The following is a 28,000-nucleotide window of genomic DNA, read 5'->3' on the forward strand; positions in this document are numbered from 1 at the left end:
AGTATTACGCGCATGCTCCTAGGGGGATAGATTGGTAGGAAAAGACCATCGCTCGTCCCCGACCGCCACTCATAAGGAAGACAATCAATAAATAAATCATGCTCCGACTTCATCACATAACGGTTCACCATACGTGCATGCTACGGGAATCACAAGCTTCAACACAAGTATTTCTCAAATTCACAACTACTCAACTAGCATGACTTTAATATCACCATCTTCATATCTCAAAACAATTATCAAGTATCAAACTTATCATAGTATTCAACACACTCATAAGAAAGTTTTATTATTAATCTTGTATACCAAGCATATTAGGATTTTAAGAAAATTACCATGCTATTTAAGACTCTCAAAATAATCTAAGTGAAACATGAGATATCAATAGTTTCTATAAAACAAATCCACCACCATGCTCTAAAAGATATAAGTGAAGTACTAGAGCAAAATTATATAACTCAAAAGATATAAGCAAAGCACATAGAGTATTCTAACAAATTGCAAATCATGTATGGCTCTCTCAAAAGGTGTGTACAGCAAGGATGATTGTGGTAAACTAACAAGCAAAGACTCAAATCATACAAGACACTCCAAGCAAAACACATATCATGTGGCGAATAAAAATATAGATCCAAGTAAAGTTACTAATAGAAGTAGACGAAAGAGGGGATGCCTTCCGGGGCATCCCCAAGCTTTGGCTTTTAGGTGTCCTCAGATTATCTTGGGGGTGCCATGGGCATCCCCAAGCTTAGGCTCTTGCCACTCCTTGTCCCATAATCCATCAAATCTTTACCCAAAACTTGAAAACTTCACAACACAAAACTTAAAGTAGAAAATCTCGTGAGCTCCGTTAGCGAAAGAAAATAAAAGAACACTTCAAGGTACTGTAATGAACTCATTCTTTATTTATATTGGTGTTATAACTACTGTATTCCAACTTCTGTATGGTTTATAAACTATTTTACTAGCCATAGATTCATCAAAATAAGCAAACACCACACGAAAAACAGAATCTGTCAAAAACAGAACAGTCTGTAGTAATATGTAGCTAGCGCAAGATCTGGAACCCCAAAAATTCTAAAATAAATTGCTGGACGTGAGGAATTTATCTATTAATCATCTGTAAATAGAATTAACTAAATAGAACTTTCCAAATAAAAATGGCAGCAGTTCTCGTGAGCGCTAAAGTTTCTGTTTTTTACAGCAAGTTCAACAAGACTTTCCCCAAGTCTTCCCAACGGTTCTACTTGGCACAAACACTAATTAAACACAAAAAACACAACCAAAACAGAGGCTAGATAATTTATTTATTACTAAACAGGAGTAAAAAGCAAGGAATAAAAATAAAATTGGGTTGCCTCCCAACAAGCGCTATCGTTTAACGCCCCTAGCTAGGCATAACAAGCAAAAATAGATCTAGGTATTGCCATCTTTGGTAGGAAATTCTTCAATTAGGCATATACCATCTTTAGGAATTTCTTTCTTTTTATTAATTATCAAACTTTTAGGCACAAGATCTAAAAATACATTTGTAACAATGGTTCCTTAATGATAGCAAAAAGATTGGGATGAATACTTATAGATTTGAGATCCGCATCCTTACTGGAGGACTCACCCTTATTTTTAGGAACGTACATAAGCTTGGCAACTTTAGTGGAAGGACTTGGAGTATTCTTTACGGAAGAAAAATCGGTTCCCAAGTTGGTAATGATATTCTCAAGTTTATCGATCCTAACGGAACCGTGATTTATTTTCTCATTAACTATGGGTTCCTTTTCTTTAATATATTTCGAAGTAACTCCTACTTTAGATCCATATTGAGAGATTCGGCTGTGGATCTTTTTATCCAAATTTTCAATTAATTCTACGGTAGCAACCTTATTTTCAATAATTTCAAGCCTTTCCATTACATGCTCCAAAGTTAATATAGTTCCAATAACCAAGAGAGGAGGTGAGCCAAATAAATCTAACATAGCATTATAAGAACCAAAAGTATGGCTACCCAAAAAATTCCCTCCGGTAATAGTATCAAGAACATAACAGTGCCAAGGAGTAATGCCTACATAAAAATTGCGAAGAAGAATGGAAGTAGATTGCTTCCTAGTAGATCTATTTTGAGCACTGCAAATTCTATACCAAGCATCTTTTAGATTTCCTCCCTCCCTTTGCTTAAAATTTAGAATTTCATTCTCGGGAGATAACGGAGAAGATAAGGGACTAGTCATAACGACAAGAAAGCAAACTAACACACAAGCAAACAGAAAGCAAGTGGGCAAAAAGAGGCAAATAGAGAAAGAGAGGGAGTATAGAGCGAGAGAGGGCGAATAAAACGGCAAGGTTGAAGTGGGGGAGAGGAAAACGAGAGGCAAATGGCAAATAATGTAATGCGGGAGATAAGGGTATGTGATGGGTACTTGGTATGTTGACTTCTGCGTAGACCTCCCCGGCAACGGCGCCAGAAATCCTTCTTGCTACCTCTTGAGCACTGCGTTGGTTTTCCCCGAAGAGAAAGGGATGATGCAGCAAAGTAGCGTAAGTATTTCCCTCAGTTTTTTAGAACCAAGGTATCAATCTAGTAGGAGGCTACGCGCTAGTCCCTCGTACCTGCACAAAACAAATAAATCCTTGCAACCAACGCAAATAGGGGTTGTCAATCCCTATAAGGCCACCTACGAGAGTGAGATCTGATAGATACGATAAAGATAATATTTTTGATATTTTTGTGATGAAGATGCAAAGTAAAATAAAGGCAAAGTAAATAACTAAGTAGTGGGAGATCAATGTTATAAAGATAGACCCGGGGGCCATAGGTTTCACTAGTGGCTTCTCTCGAGAGCATAAGTATTCTACGGTGGGTGAACAAATTACCGTTGAGCAATTGACAGAATTCAGCATAGTTATAAGAATATCTAGGTATGATCATGTATATAGGCATCACGTTCGAGACAAGTAGACCGACTCCTGCCTGCATCTACTACTATTACTCCACTCATCGACCGCTATCCAGCATGCATCTAGAGTATTAAGTTAAAAACAGAGTAACGCCTTAAGCAAGATGACATGATGTAGAGGGATAGACTCATGCAATATGAAGAAAACCCCATCTTGTTATCCTCGATGGCAATAATACAATACGTGCCTTGTTGCCCCTACTGTCACTGGGAAAGGACACCGCAAGATTGAACCCAAAGCTAAGCACTTCTCCCATTGCAAGAAAGATCAATCTAGTAGGCCAAACCAAACTTATAATTTGAAGAGACTTGCAAAGATAACCAATCATACATAAAAGAATTCAGAGAAGATTCAAATATTATTCATAGATAGACTTGATCATAAACCCACAATTCATCGGTCTCACCAAACACACCGCAAAAAGAAGATTACATGGAATAGTTCTCCACAAGAGAGGCGGAGAACGTTGTATTGAGATCCAAAAAGAGAGAAGAAGCCATCTAGCTACTAACTATGGACCCGTAGGTTTGAGGTAAACTACTCACACTTCATCGGAGAGGCTATGGTGTTGATGTAGAAGCCCTCCGTGATTGATGCCCCCTCCGGCGGAGATCCAGAACAGGCCCCAAGATGGATCTCGTGGATACAGAAAGTTGCGGCGGTGGAATTAGGGTTTTGGCTCCGTATCTAATCGTTTGGGGGTACGCAGGTATATATAGGAGGAAGGAGTACGTCGGTGGAGCAACAGGGGGCCCACGAGGGTGGAGGGTGCGCTTGGGGGGGGGGGTAGGCGCGCCCCCCTACCTCGTGGCCTCCTGTTTCTTTTCTTGACGTAGGGTCCAAGTCTCCCGAATCATAATCTTCCTAAAAATCACGTTCCCGAAGGTTTCATTCCGTTTGGACTCCGTTTGATATTCCTTTTCTTCGAAACCCTAAAACAGGCAAAAACAGCAATTCTGGGATGGGTTTCCGGTTAATAGGTTAGTCCCAAAAATAATATAAAAGTGGATAATAAATCCCAATAATGTCCAAAATAGTAGATAATATAGCATGGAGCAATCAAAAATTATAGATACGTTGGAGACGTATCACAAAGCACTCAATTTTTTTATCTTAACTTTAATGGTAGGTTACCATTCATCTTATAATTTTCTAGGAATTGAAATCTCTAATTCCAACTTTTCTTCTAAAGCTTTCATCATCGCGTCTACAATATGTTTAGTAAAAGGTTTATTTTCTTCATATGCATTGGGTGAGTTTAACATGGACTGCAACAAACAAATACATTCAATCAAAGAGAAACTATCATAATTAAACTCTTTGTAATCCAAAAGAGTGGGCACATCACTAGTTCATGTTTTGACCTCTCCAAACCCACTTTTATCAATTTTGTCAACGACAAGATTTTCACCCTCCGAATTGTGAGGACGCCCTCTGGCTAAAGTTGACTCTTCTTCGGTCCTCTTTTCATCAATTTTAGTATTACTAAACAAATAATCAATAGAAGAAACACCAATCATTTTAAGATCTGCAGCATTACTATCTTCTATAGAATCTGGCTTAGTTGCCATTTGATTTACTAGTGTAGCTTGTGCATCAGATATTTTACCTAGTGAATTTTCAGTATGAGCATACTTGGATTGTAGATTAGAAACCTCTCTACTAATATGATCAAGTTGTTTTGTTATAGAATCTAGCTCAATAGAGAGTTCTTTAAACTGTTCGGTGAAAAACTTATTATGCTCAATTGTATAGTCATATATTCCTTAGTACTTTTCTCAATATCAAGAAAATAATTGGGGGTAAGTAACATCATAATACTTTCTTTGAGCCATCGTGATTATGCAAACAAGATCACACGCAAACAAGAGATCGAACGACAAAAAGACAAACAAAAAGAAGGTAAATAAAAAGGCAAATATTTTTGTGCTTTTGCAAAAAACGTTTCAGAAGTGGTGGAGATGAAAACGAGAGGCAAATGGAAAATAATGTAAATTGCAAGGAGATGAGATTTCTGATTGGGTGCCTGTTAGATGTTGATGATGTCTCCCCAGCAATGGCACCATAAATTCTTCCTGGTTGCTTGTATCTGCGTTGGTATTTCCCCGAAGAGGAGAGGATGATGCAACACAACAACGGTAAGTATTTCCCTCGGTTATGAAACCAAGGTTATCAATCCAGTAGGAGAACCAATCAACACTATGTAAACAATACCGACACACAAATAACAAATACTTGCAATCCAACGCGTAAGAGGGGTTGTCAATCCCTCCTCTGTATTGAGATAGATTAAATTGTATGAGATTGGATAAATAGATCTAGCAAAAACATAAAATAAAATAAATAAAGAAAAAATGCAGCAAGGTATTTTTGGGTTTTTGGAATAATAGATCTGAAAAATATCATAGGAAATAGACCCGGGGGCTGTAGATTTCACTAGTGGCTTCTCTCGAGAAAATAACATATGGTGGGTAAACAAATTACCATTGGGCAATTGATAGATGAGAAAATAATTATGACGATATCCAAGGCAATGATCATGTATATAGGCACCACGTCCAAGATTACTAGACCGACTCCTGCCTGCATCTACTACTATTACTTCACACATCTACCGCTATCCAGGATGCATCTAGTGTATTAAGTTCACGGAGAAATGGAGTAGTGCAATAAGAATGATGACATGATGTAGACAAGATCTATTCATGTAGGGAATAGACCCCATCTTTTTATCCTTAATGGCAACAATACATGCGTGTCACTTCTCCTTCTGTCAGTGAGATTGATGATACATCTCCAACATATTTATAATTTTTGCTTTTCCATGTTGTTATATTATCATTCTTGGATGTTTTGCAATCATTTTATGGCAAATTTATATCATTTTTTGGGACTAACCTATTGACATAGTGCCTAGTGCCAGTTGCTGTTTTTTACTTCAAAGAAAATCAATACCAAACGGAGTCCAAATGCAGCGAAACTTTATGGAGAATTTGTCTGGACCAGAAGACACCTGTTGGGACAAAGAAGTACCAGAGGGGGGCTCTGAGGGGAGCACAACCCATCTAGGCGTGCCAAGGGGCCCACGCGCAACCTGGTGGGTTTTGCCCACCTCGGCCGCCTCCCGCACCGCCTCTTTGCTCTATAAATACCCCAAAAATCCAAAAACCCTAGGGGAGTCGATGAAACACAATTCCAGCCACTGCAAGTTCCAGAACCACTAGATCCAATCTAGACACCAGCATGCAGGGCTTCATCATCCTCATTGGTGCCTCTCCGATGATGCGTGAGTAGTTCATGTAGACCTATGGGTTCATAGGTAGTAGCTAGATGGCTTCCTCTCTCTTTTGATTCTCAATACAATGGTCTCTTGGAGATCTATTTGATGTAACTCTTTTTGTGGTGTAATAGTTTATGATAAGATCTATTTTATACATGAAAGTTATATGAGTTTTTACCTCTTATATGCATAATCACTTATAGCCTCGTATTTCTTCTTCGAATCTTTGGTTTAGTTACACTACAAAAAAAGACACTTCCGTGATGGGACATGTTTGTCACAGTAGGTCACATTTTCTGTCATGCATGTACATCCATGACAAATTTATGACAGAATCAAGATAGTCATACATGTGCTGTCGTAGAAGTGTTCCATGACATTACCAAAATTATCATCACAAAAGTGTCCACTTCCATGATGATAAATCGTGCGTCATGGAAGCGCTTTCGTCAAGGGTGACCGACACGTGGCATCCACCATAATGGGTCGTTGTTAAGCTATTGGGCCTAGTTTTGGATCCGATCACCCGCTAACAGCCCAGACCAATATGGATTTTCCACGTGTAAAATTCTCATCGGCCGGAGAAAACACGTGTTGGCTCACCGTTGGGACAGATGTCATCCATTCATTGGATAGGAGGCGCCTATGATACATCGACATGTGGCATGGCCCAACAGAGGCCCATTCCAGTGAAAAAGCCGGCCCATTTGACTTGGCAAAAAGGTAACGGGCCAGCCCGCGGAAAGCCTGCTAACGGCCTGTTCCTATACAGCCCATTTACAGCCCGCAAACTCACGACCCGTTATGGCCTATTGGAATTAATCACAGTAGCTTCTTCTGGGCCATCCCTTATGATTCCAGCCCATTGTAACTTCCGGCCCATGTATGGCCCAAGATGTCTTTCGGCCCATACGAGGCCATTTGTAACTCTTGGCCCATTAACGACCCGTGGTGAATCTGGCCCACAATGAACAGTGTATCGCTTTTTACCCATTAACGGCCTATTATTCCATTGGGCCGTTTCCAACCCGTGTTATCTTTCGGCCTTCTCAGGGCCCATTTATTCTTGGGATCATTTCCACCATTCGGTTACTTACGGCCCGTTACTGGCCTTTTCTGCTTGTGGGCCAAATTCAGCCCGTGGTTACAATCGGCCCGTTTGTAGCCCGTTAATCCGTTGGGCCGCTTTCATAGCATCATCAAATACGGCTGATTAATGATGGCCCATTATTGTCGGCCCATGAACGGATGATTCCAAATCTAGTCCGTTTACGGCCCATAATGCGGTCTGCTATTGGCCCATGTTTGGCCGATCGATCATACGGCCCGTAGAAGGCCCATTGATGCCATGGCCCATAGAAGGCCCATTGTTTCTACGGCCCGTAGAAGTCCCATTGTTTCTACGGCCCGTAGGAGGCCCATGGTAACTACAGTAAATATGTAGCCCATGGTTATTGTGGCCTAGTTTTAAAAAATAGGTTATTGTGGCCACTACCGAACCGCGGAAAAAGAACTGCACTGACTACAAGCAAACAAATAAACAAGACAACAAGGAAATAAATAAGCAAGCAACTTACGCTAGGATATCACGGCTATTACACATATTACATCCACTGGGCATCAAAGTTCGCCACCAATGCAAATATAGGGAACAAAGCAGCATATGATATACACTAGTTGTCAAAGCCAGCGACCAGTGCAAATAAACGCCGCAAAAAAACAAGTCCAGAACTGAAACTACTTCAGAAGATCTCAAGAAACAATATCCTGTGTACCCATAATGCTGGCAAGATGCTTAGCAAGCTTATTAACTTCCTCTTGTTTGGCGCTTAAATCCTCCAGCGCTTGCTTTTGCACCAGAAAGTATGCATCTGAATTCTGTAGGGACTTCCTCGGTCCCTCAGCTTCCTGTCGCAGCACATCTGATCAATGTCTTTCAACTTGAAGTTGAGACTCAAGAAGACGAACTGATTCGGGTAGCGAGTTTGAAGAGCTTGTGCCAGTAGTAGCGACCAGTAACTCAAACACTGCATCAAGACATGACTTTCGAGTTCTCTCACTGTCGTCAAGGTAGTTTTTATCAGCTTTCTTGGAGACTAATAGGGATGTCTCACTATCTTGAACCTTATCTGCATTACTTCCATTACCATTGCATAACGGGGTACTGTTCTCCAATATTTTGTCCACATTCCAAAAGAGAAACAAGCAGACACATCATAGGTTTACCATGTTGTATATGAAACTCATTTTGGTAAATCAGTTCAGTAGTAAAGTGCACAGGATAACAACATGAAACAAACATATATCTATGCACCATGGTCACTTTATGGTCTATATCATTCTAGTTTTTGTTGCCAAATCAAGATAGAGAGATAGTTCAAATAATATTTGTTCAAGACAAAGCAGAATAGACAGAATATAAGTGTGGGAAACTATAGAGCAATACCAACACTTGTAATGTGCATGACATGAGAACATAACAGTTTATTCAATTGAAACTGAAATCAACATAGAGCAAGTTACAACAGCAAACCAGTTAAAGAAACAAGTTTAAAACATACCTTTTGTGCCATTGGAGTTTCAATTCCATCCTTCAAATTTGAAAATACTTGGTCTGAGTAAATACAGTGATGCAAGAGCAAACGAGTATGAACCATAGCTATAGAACCTGACCTGAGAACAATTCTTCTTCTCCTTTAAGCATAGAGTTGGAATTCGGAGTGGTGGTACTCGTGCTTTGGGCACTACAGTTCCCTTACTAACTGCTCGTGTTTGGGTGCTCTGTGGTGGAGACGGTGCTGTGTCAACTGGAACTGGGTTACTCTCTTTTGGGGTTGGGGTTAGAAGGGGTGTAGCTGGTTCTCTGTCCAACTGGGCAGGGGTACAGTCTGCGAGAGTCTGGGTTATGTGTGGTGGGGCTGGTCCTTGGGCAAGTACAACTGTGGTTCTATCTGCATCAACTGGTAGCACTATCTTTTCTGAAGACCGTGTTGTTACTCCCTTAGATACTGCCATCACCCTCTCCAATTCAAATGGCTAATAAACAAGAAAAGTAATTGAATGTACAGACATTGTATGATAGACAAGTGCAATGGATAGTGGGGAATAAAAGAGGGCATAAATAATTCACATTTATGTTGTCTAACCAAACAGGATAGCATGACACAATTTCACATATATGATGGCTAACTAAACAGGATATCATGACACAATTTCACATTATGATGGCTAACTAAAGAAGATGGAAAGACATAGTTCAAAATATGATGACTATGTAAACAGGATGACATGATATAACTATATAATGTGTTTATTAAATAGGTTGGCATGACATAATTTCACATACATGCCTCCTATGGAAACATGATAGCATGATATAATTCCCGAATAGAATGACATAATTCAAAATATGATGACTGTAAACACTAAACAGGATGAGATGATATAACTATATGATGTCTTTATTAAATGGGTTGCCATGCCATAATTCAGATAGATGCTGTGTATGTAAACATGATTTATATAGTAAGCAAGTAAGCAGATGGCAATCCATATATGATGTAAAAACTAAGAAATGCAAGAGAACATGCATGACATGGGTAATATAACCCTGCCAAGTTTGAGCATAGACCTCAGGGGGGAAATAGGACTGTCATCAGTCTCTGAGTCCTCCTGTGAGGAGTTCTCTGTATCCAGCAAGATGTCTGCTTCAGCAGGTAGAATTGTCTGCTCTGGTTACCTTGTTTTCACTCTAGATACTTCCATCACCGCTTCAAATGGCTGATGCACAAGAAGAGTAGTTGAATATACAAACGTTGTCGACAAATGGAACATGTAATACAAAAAAAATTATAGCATGATATAATTCACATACATGATGATTGGATCAACAACATGGCATTGCATAATTCACATATATAATGCATTTGCAACAAGATAGCATTGCATAATTCACATATATAATGTCTTGCAACAAGATGGCAATGCATAATTCACATATATGGTAATTAGACACTAAACATGTGGCATTCACACAAGGCATGTCTTAACTAATCAAATGACATAGCAATGCAAGACACCATATGCACAATATGAGCAATATAACCCTGCCAAGTTAGAGCATACACCTCGGGGGCCAAATAGGACTGGTCATCTATCTGTGAATCCTCCTCTGAGGAGCTATCCGTAACCAGCGAAATATGCGCTTCGTTAGATAGCATAGTCTGCTCTGAAGACCTTGTTTTCACTCCAGAATTTCCCATCACCGTGTCAAATTGCTGATGCACACGAAGAGTAGTTGAATGTACTAACATTGTTGACTAATGTAATACATAACGAAAAAGGATGGCCTGATATAATTCACATATAAGATGACCGGCTAAGCAGGATGGCATTGCAAAATTCACATATATGATGCCTGGCTAAAGAATATGGCGTTGCATAATTCACATAAAAGATGAATAAACTAAACAGATGGCATTCACACAAAGCATGTCTGAACTAAGCAGTTGACATATTTGATGTATAAAGTAAGCAATGCAAGGCACCATATGCATGATATAACCAACATCAGCATGCCAAGTTAGAGCGAAGACCTCAGGGGGTAAATAGGAGTGGTCTTCTCCCTCAGATCCCCCTCAGAACAGATATGTTCCTCTCGATTACAATCCGAAATGGTTGGAGGGGGGCTACATTTGCGCCTACCATGGAACAACGTCTGCATGAAGTTTTATTGCCACGCAAGGCTCGTCTCTTTTGCTCTACATGTTCAGTTCCATTGTGTACAATAACTGACATGCATAGGAATAAAACATAGTGAGATTATGTAAGGAGTGCATGTAGAAATCCATAGTGATGGTAGGAACCTGTGGATAGACACAAAACCAATGATAGCAGACAGATAATGGCTTCAGTTAAAAATACAGATAATGGCTTCTTTAGTATTTGTTTCCCACCCAACATGAAACTCATAGTAGACACCAGAGATTAACCAGATAGTAGATAGATACTATTGATTGCGGCCCCGATATGCACCCCACAACCATATAAAAACTCAAGTTTGACCATTAGTTTGGAGTTGAGTCTAATCGGTGAACAGGACGATAAAGTAGCATGTAATATTAAGCGATGCATAAGGTAAGAAGACACGAAAGAGTGCAACCTCTCTTGCGGACCCGTTAGTCCTCGAGGTCATCTGCTCGGTTGATGATGGTAATGCAGTTGTCATGGCTGACGGCGGCGGGAAAGAAGATCTAAGGCGGCGAAAGACAGTCTGGAGACCGGATCCCTGCTGTGCTGGACCCTTCTGTCATTGGTGCAACTGAGCTTGTGTGGACGATGGCACAGTTGGAGCGGGACAAACCACACAAGGTTTTCTTTGACAACTATCTGTAAGAGAAGTAATTTTGTAAGGGCTCGTTTGAATTGGAGGATTCTAACAACGCAGGGATAGGAAATACACAGTAATAGGATAGGAATGCATGTGCAAAATAGAGAATTTAAAAACATAGGATTTCTGCCAATCTTGGTGTTTGGTTCACAAGAATTGGAAGATCACATGATGCAAGAGAAGCATGGTGAGATTAAGTTTGAAAAGGAGGACAAGTGGAAATTAAAATCCGTACAGTTTTTCTTTCAAGGAGACACTAAAGGAACAAATCCTACAATTTTCCATTGCTCCATTCCTTTGAACCAAATGCATGAATAGTAGTACCATAGGAAACTTTCCAATTTCTATGTTTTTCCTTCACTTTTCCTTTCAAGCACTTGTGATTCTAGTAGGCAGGCTTGAGCAAGGAAAAGCTACACTAAAAAAATGTTTTCATGCTACTTGCCTACTTGTACTACTTTGGACCCAGGCCATTGCCGTACTAGCTCAATTCCCAGGCCCATCGACAAATGCACAGCTCAAACACGCAGAGATAAATAATGATGGCATTCAAGAGAGTCCATCATGGATAGCTAAGTTGCTTGGTACCTCACTGCTTGTCATATAGTAGGAGAAACTAACTGTATTTCACGTTACTGCGTGTGCTCCATGGACAATATATATAACATGTAGAGTAAAAAAGAGATGCAACAAGTGTACAACCTCTTTGGCGAAGCCATGTCGATCTCAGCGTGATTGGGTTGGTCGGTGAGGATGATCCGGCTAACTTGGCTGTCGGAGGAGGGGAAGAAGATATTAGTCGTCTAGAGATGGAGCATGGGGTACTGCTCCGCTGTGATGGAGGGTTTTGTTATTGGAGCACTCCGGTGAGTTGTACGACGGCGTGGCTGACACAGGACAAGAGAGACAATGTTAACCTGAGTGGAATTCTAATAGCATCTCCAATAGATGACGTAAAATACATAACCACAAAGTGCTAGATGTAAAATACATCAGCCGTTCATCTCTAAACTTAACTATCGAAACTGAATTTAACTGTCGAAACTGAACTTAACAGTCGAAACTGAATTTTGCCGTCGAAACTGAATTTTACTGTCGAAATTGAATGCACTAGCTAGTAGCAGAAAAGCAGCAGAAGCAGCAGCGTGTGCGACAGCCAGGGCAACTGGTCGTGTAGCAACATCAGGTGAGGCTACCCTGAGCCGCCAGTCACCACCGGCCGAACAGACGCCTCGCCCGCCCCAAAACCACTCCCCACCGCCGGTCTGCCGCCACCCCGGCCATCCCGCTAGGCCCTCGTGCTGAGCTTTTTCTCCGGCGATCCCCACGCCACCGCCCCACCACCGCCGGCGACCACCACCCCCACCCTGAACCCTAAGATAGATAGTGGGGTACCTCTCCGGTGAGCCCCCTTGTAACACCCACAATGCAGCTATATCTCCCACGTGTCGGGGCATGACTTAGAGGCATAGCTACATGGTAGGTTTGTCGCAAGAGGGGTAATCTTCACACAATCCCATGTACTGAATAGAAAGGGATAAAGAGTTGGCTTACAATCGCCACTTCACACAATACATAAATAATGCATACATCATCCAAACTACAATCAAAGGTCTGACTACGGAACCAAAACAAAGGAAGACAACCCCAAATGCTAGATCCCCGATCGTCTCAACTGGGCTCCACTACTGATCAACCGGAAAAGACATAAAACAATGACTAAGATCTTCATCGAGCTCCCACTTGAGCTCGGTTGCGTCACTTGCACTGGTATCATCGGCACCTGCAACTGTTTGGAAGTGTCCGTGAGTCACGAGGACTCAGCAATCTCACACCCGCGAGATCAAGACTATTTAAGCTTATGGGTAGGAGAAGATAGTGAGGTGGAGCTGCAGCACAAAGCATATATGGTGGATAACATACGCAAATAAGAGCGAGAAGAGAAGTAACGCAACGGTCGAGAAGCTAGAAGTGATCAAGAAGTGATCCTGAAAGCTACTTACGTTCAAGCATAACACAAGACCGTGTTCACTTCCCGGACTCCACCGAGAAGAGACCATCACGGTTACACACGCGGTTGATGCATTTTAATTAAGTCAAGTGTCAAGTTCTCTACAACCGGACATTAACAAATTCCCATCTGCCACATAACCGTGGGCACGGCTTTCGAAAGTTTATACCCTGCAGGGGTGTCCCAACATAGCCCATCACAAGCTCTCATGGTCAATGAAGGATATTCCTTCTCTCGGGAAGACCCGATCAGTCTCGGAATCCCGATTACAAGATATTTCGACAATGGTAAAACAAGACCAGCAAGACCGCCCGAATGTGCCGACAAATCCCGATAGGAGCTGCACATCTTGTTCTCAGGGCACACCGGATGGGCAAGACGTCGGGTTGGCATAGACCCTGGTTACCCAGGGGGCGCCGGACATTGCCCAGTTCGGACCAACACTTAGAGAAGCACTGTCCTGGGGGGTTAAAATAAAGATGACCCTCGGGAGCAGGACTCCCAAGGGAAAAGTAGGTGGTGGTGAGGCAAATGGTAAAACCAAGGTTGGGCCTTGCTGGAGGGGTTTTATTCAAAGCGAACTGTCAAGGGGTTCCCATAACACCCAACCACGTAAGGAATGCAAAATCAAGGAACATAACACTGGTATGACAGAAACTAGGGCGACAAAAGTGGAACAAAACACCAGGCAGAAGACCGAGCCTTCCACCCTTTACCAAGTATATAGATGCATTAATTAAATAAGAGATATTGTGATATCCCAACATATCCATGTTCCGACATGGAACAAATCTTCAACTTCACCTGCAACTAGTAACGCTATAAGAGGGGCTGAGCAAAAGCGGTAACTTAGCGAAACAACGGTTTGCTAGGAAGGTGGGTTAGAGGCTTGACATGGCAATATGGGAGGCATGATATAACAAGTGGTAGGTAGCTCGACATAGCGATAGAACGAACAACTAGCAAGCAAAGATAGAAGTGATTTCGAGGGTATGGTCATCTTGCCTAAGATCCCGCAAGGAAGACGAACGAGTCCATGAAGAAGACAAACGGACGTAGTCGAACGGATCTTCACAACTCTGGAACAAAACCGAAGCTAACAAGAGAAGCAACCCGGAAAGAAGCAAGAAACATAGTAAACAACCATCACATAAACATGGCATGATGCACAATCAAGTATCATGCATGTCCGGTTTAAAGAAACATGGCATGGCAAAGTGCACAAAAAATACTACAAATTAAGTGGAGCTCAATATGCAGCGAGTTGCATATTGATGAAACACCACATTCCATTATTTAGTTCACTCCTGTTTATGTACCCAACAATATTAAATGTTATTAAAGATGGCAAGAGGTGAAGCATATGAAAACTACCTATCTAGGCAAGTTTAAATGAGGCCGGAACAACAAGCAACAAGTCCGAAAAATCCTCATATGCATATTTTTAAAGTTGGTACTGTTCTGCCCTAAACATAATTTTAGAGTTGTTAAACATGCAAAGTAATGCCACTGTGATAAACTATGCATTTTCTACCCCATTTACATATAAAGTTTATTTAAAATGGAGCTACGGTTATTTAGTTATGAAATAAAGCATTTTAACATGGCAATATGGCAAAACAATGCAAACAACAAGTTTAAACATTTTTAACATGGATGAAAGTTGCAAATTATTAATCTACACAAAATTCTAAGCATTTTACATATATAATTTGTTTTAATATGATGCACCATTTGTGAGTTATTAAATGTATGATGCTTGGGGGGGTTTCTACAAAACTGTTAGTCTCTGGATAAACGATAAAATTGCAGATCTGAAAAAAAGCAAATGGGCCGAATCTGAACAGTGCACTGGGCGCTGGGACTGCGGTGGCTCACCAAGGACCAACATCAACTGGGCCGGCTCGGTGGGCTGCAGCTGACAGGCTGGATGGAAGAAAGAGGTGGCGCTGGGCCTAGGCGAGGCCGGTCCATGCGCAGTCAACGCGCCTGGTTCCTTCGATGAAGGGAGGCAGCGGATCGAGCTCGTGCTCGTCAGAAGGCAGCGACGATGCAGGGGTGCGTGGGACTCCGGTGAGCGGAGGGATGGCGCGGCTCCGACGTGGCGTTGCTGCGGGGCCGGAGGACCTGGCATGGAGGACTCGGGTCGGGACATGTGCAGTGGTTGAAGGCGGCGGAGACCATGAAGTTTTGACGGTGCTGCTTCCCAAAGAAAAATAGAGGGAGGTTTAGAGAGAGAAGTGAAACGGGGAAGGAAATGAGAAGGTTGGGGCTTTGCTGGGACGAGTGGTAGGGTGACGAAACGCGAGGAAGCAGGGGTTCGCGCGAGGAGACTTGAGATACAAGGGCTTGCTGCTCGGCGTTCCTCGTCTCGCTCGAATTGGACGAAGCAGAGGCGACAGGCTGTGGAATGTAGGGCATGGCAGCGCAGGCGCGATGCAGGGCTCCGGCGGGCGACGGAGATGCTAGCAGGAGGCGGGATGAGCAGGACGATGCTGGCGGCAGCGAGTTTGGCTGGGAACCCAATGGAATTCGCGGTCCGGTGAGCTACTGCTCGTTGTCGGCCAGACGGAGATGGGCGGCCTCAAGACAACAGGGACTCATCGGGTAGGAAGGTGCAGAGCAGCAAGGCGGGGATAGTGGAGACTGGCCGACCAGGCACGGCAGGGGAAAGAAGCGCGAGGCGATGGCGAGCACGGGAGGTGCAGAAGCTTGCACCGGCGGTGATGCCAACAGGGCGAGGAGGCGGCTTGCCGTCGGTGGAGTCACGACGTGGAGACTAGGAGGAGGCGGCCTCGGGCATGAGCAAGGGATCGAAGCGCAGGCTCGGGTGGAGTCTCGTTGTTTTGGGACCGAGGAGAAGGTGGAGGCGATGTGTTGGTGGGATGTAGATCCCGATGTGGATGATGAGACAGGACGGCGGTGGAGGGATTCGGGGATGGATGGGACAGGATCCCTAGTTTCTAGGGTTGCCCATTATTTATATTGCAAAGAGATTAGGGTATGGGCTATCACGTCCCTATGATCGTAATCGGACGGCTGAGAAAATATAGATTAGGGAGTCCAATAAATAAAACAAAGATATTTTATAGATTTTTGGGGATGATCCGGACCCAACTGTGACGACTGCCCTGGTCGGGTTTGGGACAACTTTGAACATGCGCGAGGGGTTTGATGCACTGATTCAAGGAGGGGTCAGGTGGTTAGGAGGGGTTTCGGGGCCCTCCGATAACAATCAGACGGCTCCGGATGTGAGGAGGGTTAGATTGGGCCTGGCGGTGAGTGGTAGTGGGCTGTGCAGAAAGCCTTGGGCCGAGAGAAGAGAAGAGAGAGAGGCCCGGCGACTATTTCCGGAGACCGAAAATGTCCGACGTTTGACCGGCTATAATGCCGCTATAGTTATCCGTTTGGGCGTCAAACGGACTCCGAATGCGATGAAACTTGTCAGACGGCCTACTAACAACATAACAACACCGCATGCCAACTTTCATCCTATTCCGAGTACATTTTCCAGCCACTTATAAAATAATATTTCGGACGTGTCGCGGGGGCGTGCAAGTGTATCTGGGCTCAGAACGGACAACAGATGGAACTGAGGGAGCCGGACGAATGCATGTTTTGAAAACATTATGATGCAATGCACATGATGACATGGCAAGAAGCAACACTCAAGCGAATGACAAGGCAACAACAGCGAATAACTGGAAAACACTTGGTGTAACAGTCTCGGGGCATTACAACACTCCACCACTACAAGAGGATCTCGTCCCGAGATATTGCATGGCATCGGAGGGAAACGGAAGAGGAAGAGAAGAGGTAAAACTAAGTTGCTTCTTTGACAAATGAGTGAAACCAAAGAACCTTGCGAGGTTGAACAAATTGAAAGAAAAAAAAACACTGGAGATGAACGAAGTTGAAAACACTCTGTTAGAAAAGAGGAACAAGGAACATTACTAGAACCTTGTAGGTTGAAAGACATAAGAAAAAAGGGGTGCAATGGATAAGATGTACATGCAAGCACTCCGGTTGAAACGAGATGTAAAAGGAACGGTAAAGATCCGTTATGACAACACTCCGGTTGGAAATGGAAGGCAAAGAATATGAACTTGGCAAAATGAAAGCACTTGGATGAGACCCCGGTTAGAAGAGGAATGATAGACAGAACACTCCGGTTAAAACAAGATAGAGAAGGAATACGATTTATATAATTTGGACAACACCCCGACTGTAAATGGAAGGAATTGAACATGGATTTGACAAGATGAGAGTATACTTGATGAAATCAACAAGGCACTGCCTCCAGAACTACTGAAAGAATGGCACAATGGGTAAGAAAGATTTCAGACAGCACTCCGGTTGAGAAGGGAGGCAAAACTTGACAGAATGGGAAGAACTTGAAAAGAGGGCACGACACTCTGCTTGAATGGATAAGCACGAAAAGAACATGGTCCTCGCAATCCGAGAAGATGAGTGAAGAGAGCAACATGACAATGCCTCTGGAAGGAAGAATAGAAGATATATCATTGGAATAACAAAATGGAGAAGAAAATGAGAACTTATGCCACAAATGAGCTTGGAAAGCACCCTTCGAAGAAGGTTAAAATGGAGTTGTTGGAAAACCAACAATGAAACAAAAAAGCTTGTAGTGGGCTTATGGAAAACATCTCAAAACTATGAAGTGAAATTCTGGCACTACAGAAACAAAAGATTAGATTGATATCCACAAGGAGACGAGAAACTTATCTCACCAGGAGGATAAATGAAGAGCTTGGGTCATTTATAAGCACCATAAATAGCAACAATCCTTAGGAAAAGCTTTAGGTGAAATATAACCCAAGATAACTCCAATGAAGAGATTGATGGGTTGCAAAGGATCTCATGAAGAATTGAAAATGATGGGTTTAAAATATGTCATTCCGGACAACTTGTGAATCATGAAACATGAAGGGAAATTATCAACAATGACATAGCACCACCTCAAAAGCTGAGATATGAAAGAATTGCACTTCGGAATGCAAGATGAAGAATACTTGAGCTCCTCTAAAAAGAATCTCGATGAACACTTCGAGAAGGAATTAAATCCTTGATGAACCATCATGTAGAGCCTCCATGAAGAACTCTGGTAATAAAAAGGAGAACAAAAAGAAAGAGAAGTTGAAAACACAAGGTGAAGCCTTGCGATGATTTAGATGGAGCTTCGCGATGATATAACCGAGAAAAACTTGAAACTCCAGAGAGAAAAATGCACAACTGAAATCAAGAATTTTGATGAACCTCCGGAATAAGGAATTGAATTCACTCGATAAAACAAGAATAAGAATTATGCTTATCCCTCACCAATTTAAATAGATGACAAGCAGTGGATTTGTCATACTACTTATTCTCTTCGAAATGATTAAGGGAGATATAGCGTAGTTTTGAGAAAAGACTTCAACGATCCGCCGGTAAGATTGGAAAGAACAAATGAATTGATATGATAACGAAGGAAGAAGAATCTTGAATAAACCACCGTAAGAATTGAAAATGAACGAAGAAAAGATAAGGAAAACACCAACACCGGGAAGAATTAGAGAACGAATGAAGATACTTGAGGGGATTTAGATACATGAGAACGAAGATATCACGAGCAGACTAGAGAATACTTGAATGAAGCACCGGTAGAAAAGGGGAATGAGAGATCAATATTGAGAACGAATAAATCTTCTGAAATGATGGCCTTTGGATAATCAAGAAATGAAAACAACTCCTGAAATGCTCCGGATGGGTGAAAATAATTATCACAATCGAAAACAATTATGAGAGGATGGCAGCAAGCTTGAACTACACATCTTCAAGAGAACGGAGAAGATTTGGAGGAAAAACTCTTCTTCGGTCTTCAAGTGTTGGGAATGACGATGAGAAACACCACCATGAATTGTTGAGATACTCCAGGATACAAATTAGAAAGGTTGAACCAACGATGAAAGAATTTGAAAGATCTTGGAGAAGGACATTTGGTTGATGATAATTCAGTCTTACGTCAAACTTGGAAAAGAATTTGAGAAGCTCCGGGAAAAGAAGATCAGGTAAGATCCTGGAAAAAGACTTGTGGGTTAGGGCCCACTCAAAAGATACATAGTTGAACGATTTTAAAGAAAGATTGCACCGGTTGAATTAAATGGCTTGACTGAGATAACAACCTCGAAATAGCTTGAACGGATTGACAATGGAAACGCGAATCTTCTGAGATATCTTCAGCACTCTAGATAAACATGAATAGAAAGAGGTGGATGATTAAGAAGTGCACCACCATGAGAAAACATTTAAAACGAGGAAAGGAATATGATTAACAAAGCTTGAATTGAATCCACCAGAGAAGAAAGAGAACGATTAATGATGAACTTGAGGCTCCGTTAGTATCTTCCTGAGAATCACCGGATAAGAACATTGATGGAAAAGAATGGAGAGGCTTCCCATCAATAAAAAATACTTGATTAAGAAATCTAAGTCCTTAAAGAAAAAGGGTGGGAGGGTGGGAAAACAAAGGCAGCTTGGGCAGATGGAATGGATACCATCGAGAAAACTTAGAGTTGATCTTACGAATGTTGAAATGATTGGATCCACTTGAAGAGAAACACGCCGGTTGAAAAGGATTGACATGACAATCTCGATTGTCATGAAGGATTAGTAAACACATTGAAATATGAGAATACCACTTAGGAAAGGTATGGAAACAACACTTGACATTGAAGCAACTCGAATACCACAAACCAAAACAAAACAAAGGATTGGCTTGCAAAATAAGCCGGAACAAACATATGATAGAGATTTTGTCCGAAGTTTTCGTGGTGGGGACCACACGGGCTCGATCGTACAGCACCATCACTACTGGAATCAGGCAATTTGCCATTTGCCATAGCCGATGGCAAAGGCACAAATGGCATATGGCAAAGGGCTTTGCCATCTGCCAGCAGATGGCAAAGGGCCGGCTGAATAAACTCTGGTAAAGGCTTCTTTGCCGTCTGCTGGCAGATGGCAAAGAACCTGTAGCCTTTGCCATCAGCTGGCCGATGGCAAAGCCTGAGGAACGGGGTTAGCCATGTTAGGAGGCTAACAGCGTACTTTGCCATCCGCCAGCAGATGGCAAAGGCTGCAGGCTCTTTGCCATCTGCCAGCTGATGGCAATGGGTGCAGGCTCTTTGCCATCCGCCAGCTGATGGCAAAGGATGCATGCTCTTTGCCATCTGCTGGCGGATGGCAAAGAGAACAAATAGGCCAGACGAGCGCTACACAGGTTGTTGCCGCGTGGCCTCTTTGCCATCTGCTAGCGGATGGCAAAGCTCTTTGCCATCAGCCAGCAGATGGCAAAGTGCCTATATTGCCTCATTTAATTTTGTTTTTTTCTTATATAAATTCATTTTCACAGAAAATCAAACATATATATATATATATATGACCAATATAGCATATTCAACACATATTACCAATAGTCATGAACGCAAATATATCCAACACATATCCAACACATGTTACCAATAGTAGCAAGTTTCATCCATACATATACATAGTTTCATCAATATTACACAGTTTCATCATAGGTAGCAAGTTTCACAAAGTTAAAACACAAACTAAAGACAAGCACTCCATCAACCCAAGCTTCCGTGATCTGAAGCAAATCTACAAAATGGGAAAGAAGAAAGTTAGAAGAAGAAGATTAGAAGAAGAAGATTATTATGATGCAAATAAAATGTGAAGATTATTATGATGCAACTTATATCTGTAAAATAGGTCATTTAGAGGAAAAAAATGCTAAGTATAGGTCATTTTAGAGCTATCCTAGGTTAAATAGGTTAATTTTGAGCTAGCTAAGCATATTAAGTCATTTTGGAGGGAAAAAATGCTAAGTATAGGTCATTTTAGAGCTATCCTAGGTTAAATAGGTCATTTTGGAGCTAATTAAGCAAAGCACTAGGCAAAACTTACCGTCAACCCGTAGGTGAAGGATTGGGGTTCTTGATCACGCCAATGGCAGACATCGATGCTTGTCGGGAGTTATGCTGCACCAAATTAAAGATCATTTGCAATGTCCCGTTAGCATGATGCAACTCAAATGTGAAGACTAATAAGTAATGTCCATTCAAATGAAACTCACCGTGTTCGGCGGAGCAATGACTGGCATCGGTGGAGGGGTATGACCGTTCTTCTCGCACATGGACTGCACATTTGGTTTTGACGAGTCAGTCATATTAGTTACTAATGAAAGGAACATTGCATGCATGATTTAGCTAATATGCAGAAGAAACTTACCGCGAAGAGCTCGTATATGGCCTGGTTAGCCAAGTCATTCTGGTTCCTATCCTCGTCCAAAAGCCTAGCCGTCCTCTCCTCAGTCTCCCTCTCCCTCTCCGCCGCCTGCCTCCTTTCCTCCGCCAGAAGCTCCTGGGTCTTTGCTCTCTCTTCCTCAATAGCAGCCTACAACACCACTTCTCTTTAGCATTGTAATCATCGACGGCCGCACACATAATGTAATGGAGGAAAGGTATCTGATTCTGTATAACTAACCTTGATTTTGAGATCCATTGGTCGTGGACGAGGCCTTATCTCAGGATTGGAGCTCGTCTGGCGCCTCTTGATCTGCGGGAGAGTGCTAGTACAACGTATCAGTCCATCCCCAATGGCTAACAAGCAATGGTTCCTCCCGCCACTAGATATCATCACCAGCTCTGGATCAATAGGCTGGCTCGGGTTAAAGTCCGGCCCTTTCCTTGCCTTCCCCTCGTCTCTGTACCTCACGAGCTTGTTGTGGGAGGCGTGGTTGGTGAAGTTCTTTGGATCATCAAGATCAGACTCAGAGAATGCATTGGCCTTCTTATACGTGGCACTATGGGCCATGGCATAGAGGTCGAACAGCTCTGGCACATCCATGTTGTTGTGCCGCGCCTAAAAGAGAGGAACAAAGTAGTCTCGGGTAGCCTGCGTCCGAGCCCCGTTCTGCCAGTTTTGAAGTAGCCGCCTGCACTCGGCTTCGATAACCCGAGCCGTGGCCTCCTCCTGTCCCTCAGCACACCTGTAAAAGCTCTGCAATCAAACAAGAAAACATGGATTAGTACAATCACTATGATTTCCAATCAAACAAGAAAACACAACGTAGACGAGAGAGGAAAAATTACCAAAAACGTCTGGATCACAACGTCAGCCACCGTGTGGCACTCGACACCGCTGATCCTCTCCCCCGACGGGGCCGGGGCAGCCAAGTAGTGCTCCCAGGTCATTCCTAGCTCTGGAACCTGACCCTCACCGGGCAACGTGACCCACCCCGCGAAGCTCTGGCGACAAATCACACCAAGGACTGTGTTGGGCCTACGGACACCACGACTGTGTTTCCAAGACCTGCAGTATGACAAGACTAACGCATTAGATATTCGAAGAAACGTGAAGGCAAAAGGTTAAAGAAGTGTAAATGCACTTACTTCTCCCCATCAGGCATAATCAACCACCTCTGGTCAGGGGTCGCCGGGGTGGGCGGGAGCTTTGTACCACCACGCTGGTAGACATTGCCCCCCTCAACCAGCTCACTCTCACTATAGCTATCAGAACTATAGCCACCCTCGTCACCATCAGCATGGCCACTCGACTCCGGCCAGTCCCCCAATCGTTTCGGGAATAAGAGCAGTTCAAAGGAATTAGAGGTTGCGAAACAATGTACCGAGAACTTACTCGATGTACGGCTGCACTTCTGTTAGATTATTCAAGATATACAAGTAATGGTCCGCCATTCATCGACATCCAACAATGAGGGAGTATAAGCACCGGCTGATGCGAGCTTCCCTTTGAATAGGCTGAGGTTGGATCCACCCTTTTTAGGGTCGCCAACATTGTACCGAGGCTTCGGATTATGCACCATGTCTTTGGATTATGCACCCTTTCTTTGGATTATGCACCATGTCTTTGGATTATGCACCTTTTTTAGGGTCGCCAGCATTGTACTGAGGCTTCGGATTATGCTTCCCTTTGAATAGGCTAAGGTTGGATCCACCATGTCTTCCATCCCGGTACCATGCTCGTCGGTGCGACGATGGCCCTCCTCAGCTCTGGCATGTTGGGCAGACTCACCATGAAATGTCCAGACTGTATAATTAGGTGTAAAACCCCACTTCTGCAGGTGTTTGATCATTTCAAACTCTGACCTCTTATGATAGTTGTCGCACTCGACACAGGGGCGCCAGGTTTGTCTCTGTCCATTTGCAAATGCGACTCTTACAAACCCCTTGGTTTTTGTTATCCATTCATGGGTCATGTCTTTCTGACTAGTGTGACCGGTGTACATCCACGCACGATCATCCATCTTGCCTAGCTACTGGACACACAAGAAATATATACATAATTCAGCAAACCGTATTCATCAGTTAATAGTGTTTGTCAGTTTTATTATGTCCATGCAACCTAGACGCTAATAGGTAAAGATAGGTCCTAATCCCACCCAAGTATGTGTAGATTGGGTTCGTTTTCCCATGCTCTACTCCAGATCTGACGCAAAATTTCGGTAGCACCTCCCCATTGTTCTCCTGATACACGTCTCCTCAATAAGCAAAGAGGATATGTACCCGAAGAACAACAGGGAGGCGCTGACGAAATTCTGCATCGGATCCGGAGCAGAGCATATGGGAAAATGAACCCAATCTACACATACTCGGGCTGTCCATGGATAACTTTGGACAATTCGAAAGAATCACGGTTATAAATATGCAAATGCATGCATATTTATAGATGTAACCCTTTCGAACGGGAGAAGCATAGTGGTCACGCATACTGATGATTCAATCTACCTACAGCTAGCATGTTTCATCGGCACGAAGACCGAAACATAACAAATGATTGGGGGAGGAGGAGATGTCATTTGTGCTCACCCACGAACGCTGGGGCAGAGCTCGTTGAACGCATGGGGAGGTCGTCGAACACTAGACCCTCGCAGCGACGGAACAACTACACATTTAAATCCACCCGATTAACACAAATATATATGATATTTTTCATAACAAAATCGGAAAATATATGACCTAACTCATAATTCATAAATATATGACCCCTTCGGCCTCTGGAAGGCCGAAAAGCACCTTTTCAGTCAACAGGAAGCCGAAGAGGTGTCGGGGGTCGGGGGTGTCGTGTCTGGGTGTCGTGGTGTCAAAGGGACAAAGATAAATTCTATCCGGCAAAAGTGGACTGTAAAGAAAAGCCTGCTACATAATCCTCAAAACATCTATAAGCATATCCTAAATCTTGGCTGCATGCATGTGTTTTTTGGAAGGGTAAGAAGAAAAAAAAACTAACATGCCTTTTAGTGTGCACTTAAATAGTCTGTCCGCTGTACAATGTAATTTTTTCCAGTAGGGGTACAATGAAAAAAATAGCGCGCTACAGAAAACAGTGTCACCCCTGAAAATATGCTATGAGCGCACTATAACACGCTATAACGTGCTATTAGCGAGGCATTGTGCATTGATTTATTTTAGCGAGACAATTCTCTATATGCTATAGTGTACTATTAGCGGCGATATAGCGCGCTATTTTTTCAGTGGGTATAAGCGAGAACTCATAGACATCTTACCATGGGCAAGAAGTGCTCAAGCGAGGAAACGACAGTGACCAAGGCTGGATCAAGCCCAATCTCCTCCTTTGCCTCCATTAATGATGTTGCTGCATCATCAGCATCACCCTCCTCTGCCTTTCCTCCGGCCAATGCAACCTCCGCTGCAAATCTCAAGTGGAGAAAATAAAATCAGATGGGGTTTATCCAACTCGTGTCGAGGTTGGTATCTATTTGTGAACCTGATTGTTCAAATATAAAAGCTAAGGCAAGCCAAACCAGCACTAAATAGAAAAGGCTGGGTTAAAAATCCTCTTAAAATTAATAGGCCAGCCTCTTAAAATTTCTTTCTCAAATAGATTGCTTCTTCACATGGGATAGTTCAACAAGCTGGACAATAATCAGAGGGCGGCAGATGAGACTGGGTATTATCGTGGGATGTTCTTTGGGGGGCTTTTGATGTTTTTTTTCATCTAATTTTCTCACCAATGACATCAGCGCCAACCTCGAAGTTGAAACAAAGAGCTGCAGATTTCAACGAATCAAACTGGAATCACTACCACAATACTAGCCTAGCTTCCATACTAATATGCCTAAAATAATGATGAATAAATAATCATAACAGAAAGGTATTCTTCTTTGTGTGTGTATAAAGAAACGTGAACTAATCTTCTATAAAAAATATATATGGAGACTATAGTAAGCTTTATGGTTTTGTTGGTGCTAAATATACAACTAAATATCCAATCTGTATGTGAAGTAGGCAATGACGGAGCCAGGAAATAAACATAAGGGGGCCGAACATCAAGGACAACTCTAAAATGCAACTAAGCCTGGTGGAATATATAGGAGTTGACACTGAGTATAGCAAAATATGTACTACTATAACCGTAAGTGTTGATAATACAGGCAAGATTTTTTTTGATCGAAGGACACGACCTCATTTTTATTATGAAAATGGAAATGGAGTCTTATCCTACAGAGACTAATCTCCATATTTTTTTATGTTGCAACCAATACTTTGAAACGAAACATTATCCACCAATGAATGTTGTGAATTAGGATACCAAAATGCAAGATCTTTCATATTGTACCGGTGTGGCCGCTTCCTGATGTGCTATTATCGTGGGATGTTCTTTGAGGGGCTTTTGATGTTTTTTTCATCTAATTTTCTCACCAATGACATCAGCGCCAACCTCGGAGTTGAAACAAAGAGTTGCAGATTTCAACGAATCCAAATGGAATCACTACCACAATACTAGCCTAGCTTCCATACTAATATGCCTAAAATAATGATGAATAAATAATCATAATAGAAAGGTATTCTTCTTTGTGTGTGTATAAAGAAACGTGAACTAATCTTCCATAAAAAATATATATGAAGACTATACTAAGCTTTATGGTTTTGTTGGTGCTAAATATACAACTAAATATCCAATCTGTATGTGAAGTAGGCAACGACGGAGCCAAGAAATAAACATAAGGGGGCCGAACATCAAGGACAACTCTAAAATGCAACTAAGCCTGGCGGAATATATAGGAGTTGACATTGAGTATAGCAAAATATGTACTACTATAACCATAAGTGTTGATAATATAGGCAAGATTTTTTTTGATCGAAGGACACGACCTCTTTTTTATTATGAAAATGGAAATGGAGTCTTATCCTACAGAGACTAATCTCCATATTTTTTATGTTGCAACCAATACTTTGAAACAAAACTATATCCACCAATGAATGTTGTGAATTAGGATACCAAAATGCAAGATCTTTCATATTGTACCGGTGTGGCCGCTTCCTGATGTGTTCCAAAGTACAAACTGAAGAGAATAGAACTAGCAAGATTTTTGTGTCTTCATCAAAACAAAACAAAAAGGATTTATATCCTCATCCCAGATTTTGGCTTGGAAAAATAGAGTAGTTGAGACAGAAGGGAAACTACATGAGTGAGAAAGAAGCACACCTGGTGTGTCTATGTTTGTGAACTGTAGAGTGTGGCTATGGGAACGAGAGCAAAAGTCAAAATGGTTCTCAGTTTTCACCGATTGGGATCTTCTGTGAACAATACATGTATCAACAGTGTAACATATTATTTTAAATGTCCATTTTTACACATGAGAATGAATTGTATATGCTAGGATTTTTGATGCATTATATTGGTTGATTCACAGGTTGCACACCTATTTTCTGACTTGTGCCAAATATGTGATCATCCAAATGCTAGTGATGCGGCCTATAGTCGTTATGTTATGCAGTTGCAACATATTGACCCGCTGAAGGGAGATGAATTCACTGAACGTTTCTTCCGAATTGTCACGGTGATTATTCTACTCGTAGATTATACTCTGTCTCTGTGTGTGTGTGTGTGTGTGTTACTTTTTTTTACTTTCATGCTAATTTTTGAATCAATCAGGAACTTGCTGTTGCACACTCTCTAGTCTCTGAGCAAATTAATGCTCCTGGTGGATTGTCTCAGCAGTCATCACATATGTCATATTTCCCATTTGCTAAAATGGTGTAGATCACATAGCTCTAGGCATGTTTAATCAGGGGTCTTCAAACATTTTCTACAGGTTGGGGGGTCTTCAGATCACATAAGTCAAAATGGTTCTCATCTTTCTGAACATATAAGCAGTAGAGCATCAACATGTACAGGGAGAGGTGGTCGGGCAGCAAAGAGGGCATCACCTTCGCAAAATTGGAAGGGTGGTCAGGGAGGCAGAGAATTGACACAGCCACCGGGTTCTTCGGGGGAAGACGGCGAGCAGGACGGGGATGGCTTGTTGGGGACGGAGGAGTCGGTC

The sequence above is a fragment of the Triticum aestivum genome, chromosome 6A (genome assembly GCF_018294505.1).
Source record: "Triticum aestivum cultivar Chinese Spring chromosome 6A, IWGSC CS RefSeq v2.1, whole genome shotgun sequence".
NCBI classification, from domain to species: Eukaryota; Viridiplantae; Streptophyta; class Magnoliopsida; order Poales; family Poaceae; genus Triticum; species Triticum aestivum.